At 40.3% G+C, this 16,413-nt stretch overlaps 1 protein-coding gene across 1 annotated transcript in view; it reads right to left on the reverse strand.

Moving 5' to 3' along the window:
• Ica1 (islet cell autoantigen 1) overlaps positions 1-14,314 on the reverse strand; it is a 146,012-nt gene extending 131,698 nt beyond the window's left edge. The window contains exon 1 of the mRNA XM_026391511.1: positions 14,237-14,314. The gene's annotated coding sequence lies outside the window, so the exon portion shown is untranslated. The remainder of the gene's footprint in view (positions 1-14,236) is intronic.
• Positions 14,315-16,413: the final 2,099 nt, after the last annotated feature.

A 16,413-nucleotide genomic window follows, 5' to 3' on the forward strand; every position in this document is an offset into this window, starting at 1 on the left:
AGGAATCTTCCTGTTCATCCACAAGGCACTCACAAAATGAGCCCCAAATGAATGGTGTCCTGTCTCAATCTTCCTGACGGCACAGAGAAGAATGCCTGAAACTGCAGCAGCTGTCTCACCTTGGCAGACAAACAAAGGAGAGCAAGGATCATTGCTTAGGGACCATGAGTACCATGATGAAAGGCCAAACCCAGTAACTCAGGAAGCTTAGGCAGGAGGAGTGCAAATTCAAGGCCAGCCTCAGCAACTTAGCCAGGTCCTAAGCAACTTAGTGAGACCCTGGGTCCAATGAAAAAATAAAAAGGGCTTGGATATAGCTCAGTGGTTAAAGGGCACCTGTTTCAATCCCCAGGACCAAAAGAAACAAATAAAAGAAAAAGTCTGAAGCAACAGTACTGACCCCGTCAGCAGTACTGTCCCCTGTGAATGTCTGTGTTTCACTCTTAATCATCTCCTCAAGGAAGACAAAGTGGTTGCACCAATAACATCAAAGACCTGTAGAAGTCGAGGTCTAAAAGTTAATAAATCAATGGGAAGTGAAATATCTTATTTTGATATAACCCTGGGAGGGTGGGAACACATTGGTGCGAGGCCGGCTGTGAGTCTGTGACAGCAGTAAAGGGGGAGGATGTCTTTCTGCTCAGGGTTGGAACCTTCTACTTATGTGACACTAAAATGACCAACCTAATCCCATGAGACTTTGCAGGCTGCATCTCAATGGGGTTGCAATGTGTTCACCTCATGATCCAAGGCCAGGCTTTAAAGCCACAGCTGTTCTCAGCCACACCATCCAGCTGAGAGATCTTGCCCTGAGAGATAACTGAGAACAGAGAAGAGGGATACTGTATTCAGGTTTTGTGTGGAGGTTATGTAAACAACGATGCCCCATTTTCCCTCTTTCTATATACTTTTTGTGCTGAGTCCTCAATTTTAGTCTCCTATGTCGATGAACAAAAGACAGCAATAACTGTATCACTTGTCTTTACTTCCAGGTGCCACTTAGAAACCATTTTGGACAAACAAACAGCTTGAATATAAGCTAAAGTTCTTCCTTATCACCCTTAAGTACAGAATGCGAAAGGAAGTCCAACTAGAGAAGTTTGGCTGCCTTGAACCTGATACTAGACTCACTCCTTGGAAATATAAGAAGGCACCTTCATTCCATGTAGGTTGGCTTCAGCTGCAATGAGCACTGGTGTGGCCTCAAACCCTTTCCTATGAGCTTCTTCAAGACAATGGAGTTAGCTGATGGTACCTCTGATTACACTGGAATTGTGTGAAGAATCTAAAATTCTTAAACCAACCCTTACTCAGAGAAAAGGTAAGGTCAGTCATCATTACCACCATATTGGTACTCTCAATCCACAAAAGTATTTGCATAGACAACTGGCTTCCTCTTGAATCACATTTTCTAAGCATGGTGTATTTCTTTTGCAAGGTTTCTTGTCTAAAATTAGTTGCCTTTTCAGCTTTAGTAGTAGAAGTTTCTCTTCCATTCAGTGAGTAGTTTTTCTATTAGTTGAACTACTAATTAACCCTGAATTCAGAATCCCCTTTTCCTGCATCTGTACTGAGCATGTGGTAGAATCTGTTGAATTACATACCTGAACAAATGCCAAATTTGTAATTTTCCTTTCTACTTTATTCAAAGTTCCTCTTTTTCTGGATAAAAATGGATGCAACTTTGTAGCTCTCCAGTTCTGATATACATACGGGGATTTAGTTTTATTTGGGAAGTGAACTATTTTTTCCCCCACAAGACATGTACTTTCCAGAAGAACAGAACAGTCTTACAGTGATGTAGGTACAAAGTTGTACATTCAAACCAACCCACAGTGAAATCACTCCTTCCCAAATACCGGTGTCACAGTGCCACATGACATTGAATCTAAGGTGCAAATCTCTTCACATTTCAACATTCCTGAAACTGAATGTAGTTTAGGACCATGTCCTTGTCAAGTATTTGGCAGTCATTTTTCTTTCTTAAAGGAAAATAGGATGGTAAGACCTCCTTATATTTGATGAAATGCAAAACAATTCTTTAAAATTAAACCTCAGTGAAATTGCACATCACCCAGCTATATGCTATTTGCATATAGCTGGAAAAGAGAATCTGTGCTCAGGGAATCCCCAGTATTGCCTGTGGCTGAGAATGAGTGCTACAACAGAGGAAGGTGCCTGGGGTTCCAGGGACATTGGGATTGGGGGCAGAGCTGGCTTCCTATGCAGGCTCTGAACTGTCTCTAAGAATTGGTGGTTGCCTGTCAGGCAAAGGGTGGGAGTGTGTGTGTGGAATAAGCAGAGAGAAAGAAAGGAACAAATTCTTTCACAGTAGAGCTGCAGGTGGTGCCTGTAACCAAGCATAAGCATTAAGGCAAACACAGGCACCAGTCACAGAAAGCACTTCAGGAGGACTGGAAGTCATAATTCAGAGCTTAAAGTGAGGTGAGAAACAACGGAACGAAGCCCCTTCCTCCTGAAGTAGGGAACCTGCGATCCTGCAAGGGCCAGCCAGCCTGGGAGTGCAAAGCCAGGGCTTCAAGGCTGGCTCCTATGTAGCCTCATGAATAGAAGAAATAAAGATTTATCAGAGGTCCTAGGTGACAAGGTAAAAACCAACAGAATGTCTACAGGTTTCTTTTGATGGAATATGTTGTCATCATTATATATATACATATATTTTAGATCCTGGTCATTTTCTCTTCTGTCAAGAAGGTCTTCTATAATTTCTTATGAGGTGATCTAAGTGTGTTTTGAATATAAATATTGCAATGGCTTCAGTAGAAACAGTGAAAAAAAAAAACGGGAACAATTTCTCCAGGCCATAATTAACTGCATTTACTATTGATTTAAAATCTTGATTCATCAGTTGGTGTCCTCATGTGATTGAAAAGAGATCCTCAGGGAAGGTAGGAAGTTCAATTAGCCTTCCATTTTTTAAAAAAGCTAAACATTGAAGTAATTTGATTTTGATTAGTTTTTAGGGATTTTTTTTTTTCCTATCAGATAGCACACAGATTTTCCTTCACATTTTGTTAAGGTTCTGATTACTTGAGCATTCCAATGGATGCTATTTCTGGTTTTGTGTCTCTTGCAAATGATTTTTGACATTTCATAAATTCATGAGTAAATGTGAAGCAGGATCATGCCTTAATTTTCTGAGTCAGCAAATCTTACAAGAGGAAAACAGAATCGTGACCTTATTCGAGGAAGCTAAAAGATGGATGAGTTTTTATTTAAGCCCTACAGATGCAAGTCACTGCTAAAATCTGCACTTACTGGCATCTTATATTTTCAAAAGATAATTTTATTTACATTTCCAAGGAACTCAGGTGTTATATAAAAGCTGTAATGAAGTTTAATGATTCCCTAAAACTATTAAAATCTATTCCTAAAGTAAATATATTTATAATTTGTACTGGGGATTGAACTCAGGGGCACTCAACCACTGAGCCACACCCCCAGCCCTGTTTTGCATTTTTAGAGATAGAGTCTCACTGAGTTGCTTAATGTCTCATTTTTGCTGAGGCTAGCTTTGAACTTGTGATCATCTTGCCTCAGCCTCCTGAGTGCCTGGGATTACAGGCATGTGCCACTGTGCTTGGCTCTAAAGTAAATATTTTTAATGTCTCACAATATGTTCTTTAGTAAAAACTGATACATCTATGACCATGCCACAAATGTGTGTCTCCTCTGAGTCCCTTCACCCATTTGGCTTCTCTTTTTTCATCTTTAAAATATCAGACCAAACTAGTTGACATCTAGGATGTCCTCAGTAACCAAAACTATTTAACTGCTTTCAGAGACATTTATATCTAAGCAAAAGCTTACAGATAAAAAACACATTTTCTCTTTAAAAATGATAATTGGAGCTTGATGTGGTGGTGCACATGCCCTAAGCAACTTAGCAAGACCATGTCTCAAAAAAAAAATAAAAAGATCTGGGGATGTGGCTCAGTGGTTAGGTGCCTGTGACACCAGAAAAAAAAATAATAACAAGAACAAAACAGATGAGGAAATTGGGTTCTAAAAATGGAGATAACTTGTCCAAGATCAGGTTCAAGATCAAGTTCACAAGGAGAAATGCTGAGAATGAAACACCAATGAGCCAATTAATAACCTCCTCAGCCTTTCATCTATTGCAAAAGATGGTTCTCAAAGGAAAATATCAAATATAACAGAAGATAAGGGGGGCAAGCTATTTAAAATGCTATCATCTTCAACATTAGTATTATTTTAAAATACCATATCCTTAGTAAACAAATTAAAAACAATAAACCACAAACTCAAAATGTTCAAGAAGGGAGTGGTCTAATTCTTATACCTCTCTCCTGTAAAGCCTTGCTTTCAAAGGATGATCCTGTGAGTATGTGTTCCAACAAAAATTGTAGCAGCAATAACAAAGAGGCTGGCATTTGCACAGTAAATCTGAAGGAAATCTACAAGAGCTAATCATATAAAATGGATTAGTAGAGTAGAAACAAAGAACAAATGCGTTGCCTTTGCTAAAGAAAAGAGTAATTGTTAAAAAGGAAGAAACCTGAAATTTACTGTATAAAATGTATTTACCTTTGACTTTATTCAGGTTGGTTCATGTACTTTTCAAATGCCAATTCAAATTTAGTATACAGATCTTAATCTGCATTTACTGTGGACTTTTCTATAAAAGCTTAACCTCAAAAGGTGAAGAATGAAGGAACACCCTAGTCAGACAAGGTCTCAATCAACTTCCGGGAGGAAATACAATCCCCTTCAACTGTCAGCATAGAACATTATTAAAATGATAGAACTGAATGTTATCCTTAAATTACATTTCGATTGGGATCCAATTATGAAACTTGGAAGGTTCTTATGTTACTTTAAAAAAAATGACACCAAGTATGAAATTTTTTAACATAAGTATAATGTGAGAGAAATGAATTTTACCCTGTAAGACTATGCTATCCAATATAGCAGCTGCTAGTCACATGTGGCTAGTGAGCACTTGAAATACGGCTATTCTGAATTTAGATGTGCTCAATATGTTAAACTCAGTAGATTCCAAAGACAGCAACCAAAACAAAACAAAAGATCTCATTAATAAATCTATATTTTACATTTATTTGTACTTATATAAATTATTTGTATCTCATTGATCTATTTATATTTAAATTTTATAACTACATTTATGTGTAAGTATAACATATAAATGTATATTATAGAATACATGTATATAAACATTATATATTATATATTATACACTATATATGTATGTATTTTATAGTTCCTTTTCTATTTTATGTTGAAATAATATTTTGGATACAGTGAGCTAAATACAATATATTATCAAGTTAATTTCACCTGTCTTGTTTTTGTACTTGAACTAAAAATATTTTACTACAACCAGAATGATATATATATATATATATATATATATATATATATATATATATATACATCATTATATTTTTGTTGGACAGCCTTGGTGTGTGGCATTAGGCAAATAAGCAATTAATTAATTCTACAACTTGGGTCACAAATATTCTGTACTAGATACAAGTATCTTTACTCAGTTTTCTGCCAAATAGCTGATAATTATTCTGCCAGAGATGCCACTAAAAACATAAAATTATACATATATGTGTGTGTATATATTTATATATATTCATATATATGAATATATATATATATATGTGTGTGTGTATGCAAAATAGTTACACTTAATATTTTCAAAATAAGTTATTCCAGAAAGGTAGAAATCTATGAGCAAAATGTATTGTTTTTTTTCTTCATATCAGATTCACGTGGATAATAATTGTAGTGTATGTATTACTATAAGACCATCAGAAGCTACAAATATAAAGTATACACATATATTTGTAGGTGAAATACAGATACTTCATATATAAATAGAATAGCTACTAATCATGTAGTGAGGAGGAAGAATATGAATGTAGGGGCCATGATTTTGTAAAATTGCATGCAAAAAAAACTGCATAATGTCAGCAATCAGAGGGTAATTAGAGAGACACTGTTCTTTCTTTAAGGCTAAATTCATAATTTAAAGCCCCTTAAAGAGATGGTCAAGCTATTTTTTACAAGTCTGTGGGACCTCCTAGCTGAGACCTAGGAGAAAATTTAGAGATCAACCTCCTCTTTTCATGGATCAGGGAACTAAGGATCGAGATTCAAGGAGATTTCCAAAAGCACTGAATAGACCTCATTTCATTAGTCTTAAATTACTGACATAAACAGACACCAGTGTGTGGTTTACAAAATGTCAATGCTGTGAGCCAGTCCTGTAAACAAATGAGCCACCATGGCTCCTTTCTCTGGAAATGGCTTGAATTCTAGCACTTTCTTTGGTTAAGTCATGGCAAGAAAAACATGTTTGAATTTGGGCTGGCTTCCTAGCAAGGACTGAAGGAGAATTTCCAGGCAGGAAAGCAGGAAGACAAGTCAGCAGCAAAGAGAAGCAGATAGAAATGAGAAACTCTCCATATACCCGCAGCTATCAGAGTCACCCTTGCCTCTGTTGGGCCATCTAGTTGGTGTTATTTAAGAGCTAATAAAGGCTCCTTTTTCCAGGTTCTCTCTACTTTCTCACAGAATTACTTTATCAGATTAAATAGTAAAGCCCAGTGCTTATAAGGCAAAAGATTGTTCTGATGGGGATCAGGAAAGACAGGAGTCACTGGGTATATGCCAGGTAGGGCAGGCCTAGGTAGAATAAGCAGGAAGTTGCACAAAGGCACCAAGCTCCAGGTCAAGATAGCAAAGAAAAAAGCAAGAGCAAGAAGCAGAAAGTGGGCATTCTTCAAAACGATGTCAGTGTTGTGGAAAACAGCACAGAGCAGATGGTACTGATGAGAAGACCCTTAACTCCTGGCCCTTAGGGAGCAGCCAGTGGAATAACGTTCTTCAGATGGATGAAGGAATTTTTACACATTCTGTAATCTATCGCCTGAGCACTGTGCTGGGCACCTTCTTTCAAAGCTTCTGATCCTGGGTCACCACTGCTCACATCTTTGGAACTATCCAGCACCAGGGCCACTGACTTTCCCTTTCTTCTCTCTGGGAAGAACAAGGCCCATTCTCTTACCCTTCCCCAAGGTGGGCCATCTATTAATCCTGTTTCAAGTCCATCGGTCTCCCCTGATTTCTGCCCTCACACACATTTGTTGACCTCTTTTCCCCTCTGGTTACACCTTCCTCCTTTTCTTCACAGTCAGTGTTCTTCAAAGTCTAGTTCCTTTCTCCACCATACCGGAGACAGTCTTTCACTATAGGTCAAACTCAATTCTCATATCACTTGACCTTTGACTATGTTTTCTTCCATTCTCAAAATCTCCCCCTTCCTTGATTTCTCAAGAAACACTCTCTAAAATTTGATTTTCATTGTTAGTTTGTCTTCCTCTGCATCTATGTTGCATATATCAGTGATCCATAAGGTCTCAGTCTTGGCTTCCTTTTAGGACCCTTTACTTGTTCTTTCTTGGTGCTTTTGTACCCTTCCACACTTCAACTACCAGTTATATGCCAATATCTTCCAAAATTAAACACCTCTCCAGAGGACCACATCTGCCTCTCCATCTCTTGACTATAATCTTCACCTGGATATTCCAAAGGCACTTCAGATTTGGCACATCTAAAACTAAACTACTCTTTTCCCATCTCCACCTTGAAGTCATTCTTCTGGTAACCCCTATGTTAACTGCTACCACTAAATCCACTGAATGCCTAAGTAGATAACTTGATTTCTCTCTCATCTCTTGCAGCCAGTCCTCTGCATCCTTCCTCCTAAAAGCAATGAAGTGCCTCTTCTTTTTGTTTTCACGGGGAGGCCTTAGTCTAGACCTTCAAGGCAATACTATCCCCGTATCTGCCCACTCCAATATTTTATACTAAGTCTGCAATATTACTGTGAAATGCAAATCTAATCACACTGCTTTCCAACTCCAAATGCTTTAATTGCTTTCTCTTGCCACTAGAGAAATTCTGAACTTCTTGGCAAAAACCCCAAGCTATCTCATATTCTGGTTCTTTTCTTCCCGTTTTACTCTACCTCACAAGGATCTGTTCCTTCCAGTCATTGCAGACAGCTAGAGCTTCCCTGAATAAACTCTTCTATTTCATGGCTTTGAGAGAATTTTTTTTTCCCACTTGGAAAGCCCTCCCCTTTTCTGTCCAGTGGACCAATTTACAACTTTCTTCAAGATTCTCCATAAATATCACCTCCTCAGTAAAGCCTTCTCAACCCAGTATGGGCCCTCTGTCCCCTCTCTTCCAGGGGTCTTCCCCTGGAGGATTAACTACAACATGCTGGGGGTACCACTTCCCTTCTGTGACCCTCCTGCAATGGGCTTATTACATCCACATCCTGTTGGATATCATAGGTCCTTTGAGAGCAGAGACCCTAAAGTTCATCCTTCACCTCTAACAGCAAGCACAACACCTGAATCATAGTAGGAATTTAGTAAACACATGCTGCATAAGGGTCTATGTGTTTGGGCTACCATCTACTGAGGCTTTACATGAGTAAAGCATTTAACACAATTATTTCATTTCCACAACACTATTGAGGGGATAGCAGCCCACTTTGCAAATGACAAAAAAAAAAAAAAAGCTTAGAAAGACAAAGCAATCTGTCCAAAGTCAAGAACTACTAAACTCAAGTCTGCTTTCAATCCCTGTGCTCCTGTTTTTAACTACTCTATTCTACTCCTGGATGAAAGGAATTGGGTTAAAGGGTGCTGAGAGCCATAGCCAAGTAGGACGCATGGCATTTTGGTTTGAAAGGTGACCCTGCTCAGGGATTAGGGTGGCTCTGGGTTTAGGGTGGATCCTGCTGGGAATAGGGCGGCTCCAGGATTAGGGCGTATCCTGCTGCCTCAGGCGACCGCTCCTTTAGAGTTCTCCTTGAGTTCTCGAGCGGGGTTCTGAGAGTATTGGTACGCAGAGCCCGGTGGAGGGAGTGCAGAGCCCGGTGGAGGGAGTGTATTTTCCCAGAACGTGCGTGTAGAGTGCCGGTGAGAGTTCGGGAATAAAGAGTTGCTGTTGGAATCTACAAGGCTTTTGTGGTGGCTCGGTTATTTTGTGCCCAGCCAGACTGCGGCAAAAGGGCTGTTTCTATAAAACAATCTCACCCAATCACAGACTCAAGTCTGCTGCAACCATGGTGCTACTATGCACAAAAAACCTGCAACTGCTTATGGACATAAAGAAATGGGGGCACCATTTATCAAAGGTAGCACCTTGCTCTCTGATTAAGGGTGCCCTACCCTGGAAACATCAAGCAGAAAGCTGGACTTCCTCTAAGTACTATAATTTCAGACATTGGTGCCCATGCCCTGGTCTGTGAACACAGAATTGGGAGTAAGTGATGGTAATGATGGTAGTGATGATAAAAATGGAATGGATTTTGATATGCTGTTCTTGAAAAGTAGTTAAAACACTCTAGAGTTGCTCCTGGTACAATACTCTTACCACCTAGAAGTAGAGGACCGTTCTACTTTGGACTCTCAAGAGTTGCAATTAAACATCTTAATATATTTATTCAGTCATCTATCTCTGAACATATAGACTTTGTATTTTCCACTCCACAGTACTGTATTATATTCAGTTGTCTTTTTCAATCATCCTTGTTTAATTTCATGTATTTTCTGCTAAATTTGTTCTAAACTTGACCCCTGCAATGATCTCTAATTCTAATGCCTTTTTAATATCAGTCCTCTATTTTCTACTGATACCTCCACCTCCATAACTATCCAGCACATAATTGAAATCTGTTCTGTGTTTACACTGATTAATGCATTTAATCCTCTCAGCTCACAGATGATCAAACTTATTCAGGGCCATTCAGCAAATAGAGGACAAACATGCATATCAGGGTCCAGAAAAAGGACTATCTGCCAGCATTCTCTCCCTTACCTCTGTGCCTTTTGTACATGGATTTTCTGTTTAGACTCTCCCACTATCCTCAGTCCTATCCACCTGCTGAATTCCTATTGGTCCCCCAAGATTCAAGGGTAACCTCCTTCATGACCCCTCTCAGGTTTCCTTTTCCCTTTCTTCTGCCTGGATGGAGTACCTGTGCCATGGGCTTCATCACTCCCTGTGCCTCTCTTGATTCCCTCACTGCTTTTGCTGAATGGTAATTGTCATCTGGCTCTGCTTTCTCCTTTACCAGGATGCAGTTTCCTCCAGATCATGGTAGGATATGGGTTTGGTGTTGAGATTCCCAGCATTTAGTACAGTGCATGGTACATGGTATGTATACAACAAATATTTATTGAACACTGAGCAAATGACCCAATTCTCTGATTTGGTCAAAGGCCTCATGAATGATGTCACCTGCCTTAACTGGGGGTGGGGGGAGAGAGACACTATTCTCATCATGTGCAATGCAATGTAGGACATCCTTTTCTCAGCTTTTTTGTGAACTCATTGTTTCTCACCAGGTTTACAAAGGGACAGTAGTTAACAATAATCAGAGAATGGACACTTCTCAGACACTGAGGTATATGTTCACCCATACCACTTCTTATCTTCACAACATTGCCATGTTGACACCATTCCCTTTTTATAATGAAGCTCAAAATCAGTTATCTTAAGTAATTTGGCTACAGTCATATGGAAAGAAAGCTTTGTATTAAAAGCATGCACAAAGTGCTCCATCATGTACAGTCATCCCTTACCTCCAGAGATTCATTGGCATTTGTGAAAATTACTTACAGACCCAAAATAAACAACAACAAAAACAACAAAACCCAAGTTAATCTGGATTCTGTAATAGTGAAATCATGGTCAACTAGGATTTACAGGGGTTCCACGGCACTCTTACCACATGCATTGTCCAAGGCAAATCATGCCTATAATCTTAGTTTTCTTATCATATAGGTAAAACTGTAATACCTATTTAACTCGAAGGGAATTGTGTACCGAATCATGTCTGTCAAAATGCTTGTCAAAGAGGAGAAAAGATGCACAATTTGGAGCACTGTGCTGGATAGTTTGATGCAGTATTTCTCAAATAACAGAGAGAAGATCTTGAGCAACAGAACTACTTGAGGTGTTAAGGGTAGATGGGGAAGCCAGGAAAAGAATCCACATTAAGTCCTCAAATGACTCTTTGAACACTAAACTTGAGAAATATCTTGTGAAAATGGCAACATTTTCACATGGGAATCTTATTAAAATGCAGATTTGAATTCAGTGGGTCTGAAGGGAAGGGTTGAACAGACCAAGATTCTGCATTTTTAATATGCTCCCAGAGAAAGCTTTCTGCTGATCCACAAACCATATGAGGAGCAGGGGCTTGGAAGATCTATCCCCACAGGAACAAATAAGTTTTGCTTTGTTCTTGGGCCATAGATTGCATATATCAACTTCAGAGAGTATTTTATAAAAAGCCCAGGCTCTCAGTATTGTTGCAAAACCACCTGGACTACTCAAAACCAAATTGTAACATATTCTCTATCACAGTTAAAGTAGTAGCATCCCTTTCAGATACAGATAGCACATGTGCTTTGCTATGAAATAATAATTCATTGCTATTATTTGAGTCTTATTTACTATGCAAAGTGTTTTATATATATAATATATATACATGTTATATACATATACAGTGTTTTATATATATATATATATATATATATATAGCATATATTGTATATGTGTGTATATACACATATATACACACATATAATGCCTAATAGTCACCGTAATTCCAAAAGGTGTATATTCTTGTTCTATAGATAAGAAAATAGTGATTTGGAGAGTGTAAGTAACTTGCTGAAAGCCACATGGCTAGTTAGATGCTGTAACTGAGGTTCCAATCCTGCTCCACTTGGCACTCAAAGACTGTATGTTCTCTGTACTACTTCATGGTGCTAGATAAGACTAAAATATAAAAACATAATTGCTTGAGAGTCTAGAAAATATGGAGGGAAAATGTTTCTCCTCTATCAGTTGTTGGGTTTAAGGCTCAGCTGAGGCAGATTCTGTATGGAGGTGAGGTAGGGATAAGGCTCATTAATTAGTAATGTTACCAAAACATTTCAATACCATCCTTGACCACAGGTCCTCTACATCTAGTATTGCAGATGGAATTAAAAGGATAATAGTGACCATTAAGGTTATAATAAGTGCTATTACATACTCTCCGGTTTCTAGCTTCCAAGTTCAACCATGCTAAAGGAAAAATTCTTCCTGATTCTTGTGGTTTATCAACTTCCCCACCCTCTCTTATATAAGATTTCTGTAATCCTAGAGTTCACACCAAACCCAGGTTTGTACTACCTCCTATCACAGTTGATACACCTGTCTATTTCTGATAAAACTGCTTACATTTGAAAGATGTTCTATTTAGTCAAATATCTTGAAAATGCAGCAATGTTGGAGAGTGTTTTTAGAGTAACAAAATTTTCTGCTATTTCCCATAAGGTTGTTGTGGAGAGAGAGGCACAGCATCAGAGAACACAGTCAGTACTCAAGAGTATGAAAAAGACAGAAAATATCTATAAAATAAACCACTCAGTCAATTACCAACCAGTGTATTTAGCATTCAACAATCTTTGGGCAGAAGAGCTAGGGTGAATCTTTTAACCTCTGGTCTCTCCTCTACTACAATTAGCATTCTGGAGTTTAACTGCTGTTTCCTAAAGATCCACCATTAATAACAAAACAACTGTTTGCCTATGTAGTACAAAAAGATACAATTAGAAAGCAACATCTCCTGCAATTTAAAAAAAAGTATTTGTCTAAAAGCAAACAGTGATATTTGAACTATTAAGGATTTTGTCCTATTGTATTCTCTACAAAGCATGTTTCAAAAATAAAGACTAAAATCCTTGGTTTGAAAACTTATTAAAAAGCAATTTTAGAATGAGTGTGCATGTATATGTGTGTGTGTGTGTGTGTGTGTGTGTGTGTGTGAATGTGTGAAGGTAAGAAATTTGAGTCTTGGGGCATTCATTTCAAACTAATAAGCATTTGCAACTTCACTCCTCACCTCTACAAACAGTTCAGATTTCAGATCTACACCAAAGGGCCCCAGAAAACAATTTGAGATTTTTTTTTTTTTCTGGAGAGACTTTGCTGAAATGTACATACGTGGACATGTTTGCAATGAGTCATAATTTATAGGGCCTAAATGGCCAATTAATGCCATATGACTTTCTTCCTCCATTCTGCATCATTGTCAAACCAGTTGGTGATGTATTTTTCCAGGGCCTGATAATTTTATACAGTTACCAGATCTCAGTTACTAAGGCTGCCACTCAGGTCCATGGACAAAACGCTTTCTTTGGTGCTGATTTTAAAAATGCTATCTAAAAGCACAGAACATGATTCTCTTTCTAAACCTTAATTTTCCCCAACCATAGTTAATACCTTTCGCCAGCCTATGGACACCGTACTTTAAAGACCCCCAAAGAGAAGTTGAGGGGCTTTGGGGCACTCCAAGTAGACAGTGGGAAAGGTTCATGAAGAGCTGCTTTAGGGAAAGGCAGACATAACAGGATGTGTTCCTTTCTAGAGGAAGCAGGAGCTGTAATTGCCGCGGGGCAGGAAAGGCGGAGTCAGCAGCACCCAAAGGAAACCGGCGCGCTAGCGTTTGCAGGAACTTGGCCTGATCAGGGACGCTTGCCCCTGACTGGTACAAGACTGGCAAGCACCTCGCCCGCTAGGAACCAGGCTCAGGCCTCCTGGCACTAGTGGTTATAAAAAGGTACCCATCTGCTACCCCTGCCAAAGACTGGCAATAGGGCGAAGAGATAAAGCAAACATCAGGCACCAAGGCAGGTGAACTTGTCAACAAGTCAGCCCTGGAAGCAAGTCCCTGCCCAGAAAGGACCTCGGGATCCTAGGGCCGAAGTCTCTCGGATGGCGAGGCTCGGCACGGGAGGGTGAGGTGGACTGACGCGGGTGCGGGTGCAGGTGCTCCCAGAGCCGGGGCCAGTGCGAGATGGGGCCGGAGCGCTCCGGCTCTCCGGGGGCTGACGCACGCTCTCAGGGTGCGCGCATCCTCCACACCTTCCCAGGCCAGCGGGAGCAGGCGGGGGAGGGGAAGGAGCTCATGCGGTTCCCGTAAGGAGATCAGGGGCCGCAGGAGTGACCCGCCTGTCACCCGCCGCCCGCAGAGGCCAGAGGAGGCAACCCCGGCTGGCGCCCCCGATCACCCCGGGTGCCGGGCGTTTCCCGCTGCAGCATGCAGCCCGCCCGGCGCGCCCCCGCCTCGGCCCCGGAGGGCAGGTACCTCGGAGCCCTGGCCCCCAGGAGCCTCCCGGCCGCGATCGGAGTGTCCCTCTAGATCCCACATCAGACGTCAGCGTCAGCAGAAGGCGAGGGAAGGGGCGGGGGAGCGCAGGAACCGGCCCTTCCTGCAGCGGCAACCGCCAGCCGGAATAGCAGCCGGCGGAGCCCGTGTGCGCGCCGCAGCGCAGCGCAGCGGCCGGGGGGAGCCGGCGCCCTCCCTTCTCCGCCCGCCGCCAAGGCCCCTCCACTCCTCCCCTTTTGGGGACCGCAGCGGGTCAACCCCTTTCAGCAAGACCTCGGGACCTGGTGTATGAAGGGCGCAATGGTCTCACCTTGTTTGGGGTGGGTCGGGGGTTAGGGGAGTAAATCTCCCTCTTTTTACTCCCTGGGGTCTTTCCTTGACCCCCCATCTCCTGGGGTATCCCCCCTGCTCGGATCTGCTGTCCTGGGTGTCACCGCCTCTGCTCTCCCGCAGGTGTTCCACGTGTCCATAGCATTTGCGTCACAATGACCTGGCTACAGGTGGGAGCTAAGCGGACGAACGCCCTAGGGTTCTCCCCGTGTGGTGTGTAGTGCGTGGGACTTGCTTCTACATTAGATTTCGGTGGTTTTAGGGGACAGGAGATTTCATGACTTCGGTGTCAAGAAAGTTAGAGGCCTGAACCTGGAAACCAAGTTTGGGCTTAAAGGGAAAAGGTCGTGTTCAAAAATTACTGTGTATGTATACATATTTTTAAAATATCCATATATCCTATTTATTTTATACTTATTACTTACACTTATGGACTTCTTCTCTTATCCTTTGTCATATGGAAAGAACCAAATAATTTTTTCTGAAATACTTTACAGATCTAAGGAAGAAAAAGTGTTGGAACAGGTGTTTCTTAACATCTGTGCTGAAATGAAACCCCAATGACCATCCGGGTTATGTTATGTATTTTTAAATAAGTTTATTGAACAGTCACTGATGGAAACAATTTAGGAGGATGGAATAATACATAGGTATTGGGAAATGATGCAAACAAATTCGAAATCCACAGCTAATATGAGGTGCTGCTCCCTGTGTGCCAGGAATATGTTGTATAGTTTACATTTAATCCTTAGAGCAACCAAATATTGTAGGTAACGTTATTGTCCCATTTTACAGATGAAGATACTTCCCAGAATGCTGTAGAGTATCAATAAGGGTTTTAACCTACTTAATCTCAAGATAGAATGGAGTTGAAAAAGAAAGAGATTATTATTTTTTAACCGAATGAAAGGCTTTTGCTAACATTGTGGGTACTCAATAAATGGATGAATATATCTACCAGTTCATTGAAGCATTGAGAAAGGAATAAGACCTCCAGGAAGGTCTTTTTCTCTTTTTTTAAATTCTATAATGTTCTTTTTCCTACGAATACTGATTTGCCAGTCATAGGAAAATGTATCAGAAACTCTATATATCAAAAGTTAGCTCTGAGGCAGATATTTACATTTGTTATGAGAGAGTCAGTCCAATAGCAGATTGCTTGAACATGAAACATGTCCTTAAAATGCAGATAATTGGAGCACAGACATTGGGGGAATCGAGAAAGGCTGCTGATTTATAAAATTACTTAGGTTTTTTAAAATTTTTAGTTGTAGTTGGACACAATACCTTTATTTTACTTATTTTTATGTGACGCTGAGGCTTGAACTCAGTGCCCTGCACATGCTAGGTGAGCACTCTATCACTGAGCTACTCCAGCCCCTCTTTTAATTTTTTTTTCCCCTTCTGAAGATCAGGGTAGAAATCTTGGCTGTGAGTCCAACAACCTGTCACAGATACTAAAAGTGGCTTCAAAGGTAAGATAAAAGTGAACAAATATGCAATACAAGCACTATCTAGTCAACATGACACGAAATTTCCCTGAGTTCTCAGAGAATTTAAGAGAAAACTCCAAGTGACTTTTCATCAGTCTTAATCTTGTGCTAATATTTAGGAAAATATTGAGGAAGAAATAATAAAGTTTTGCTATTTTACTTCATCACAGTGAGTGCTTGTCTGTCCCTTAAAAAAAATTCACTCCATCTACAACACTTGGTTTTTGGATATCAAATTGTTTCCATCTTACAGAGAACCCACAGGTTGCTAGTGAGACTCTAAACTAATTTCTAAGAATGGTCATTGAATAACATAAGCTGATATTAGGAAAG

Source organism: Urocitellus parryii, chromosome 3, assembly GCF_045843805.1.
Source record: "Urocitellus parryii isolate mUroPar1 chromosome 3, mUroPar1.hap1, whole genome shotgun sequence".
NCBI lineage: Eukaryota > Metazoa > Chordata > Mammalia > Rodentia > Sciuridae > Urocitellus > Urocitellus parryii.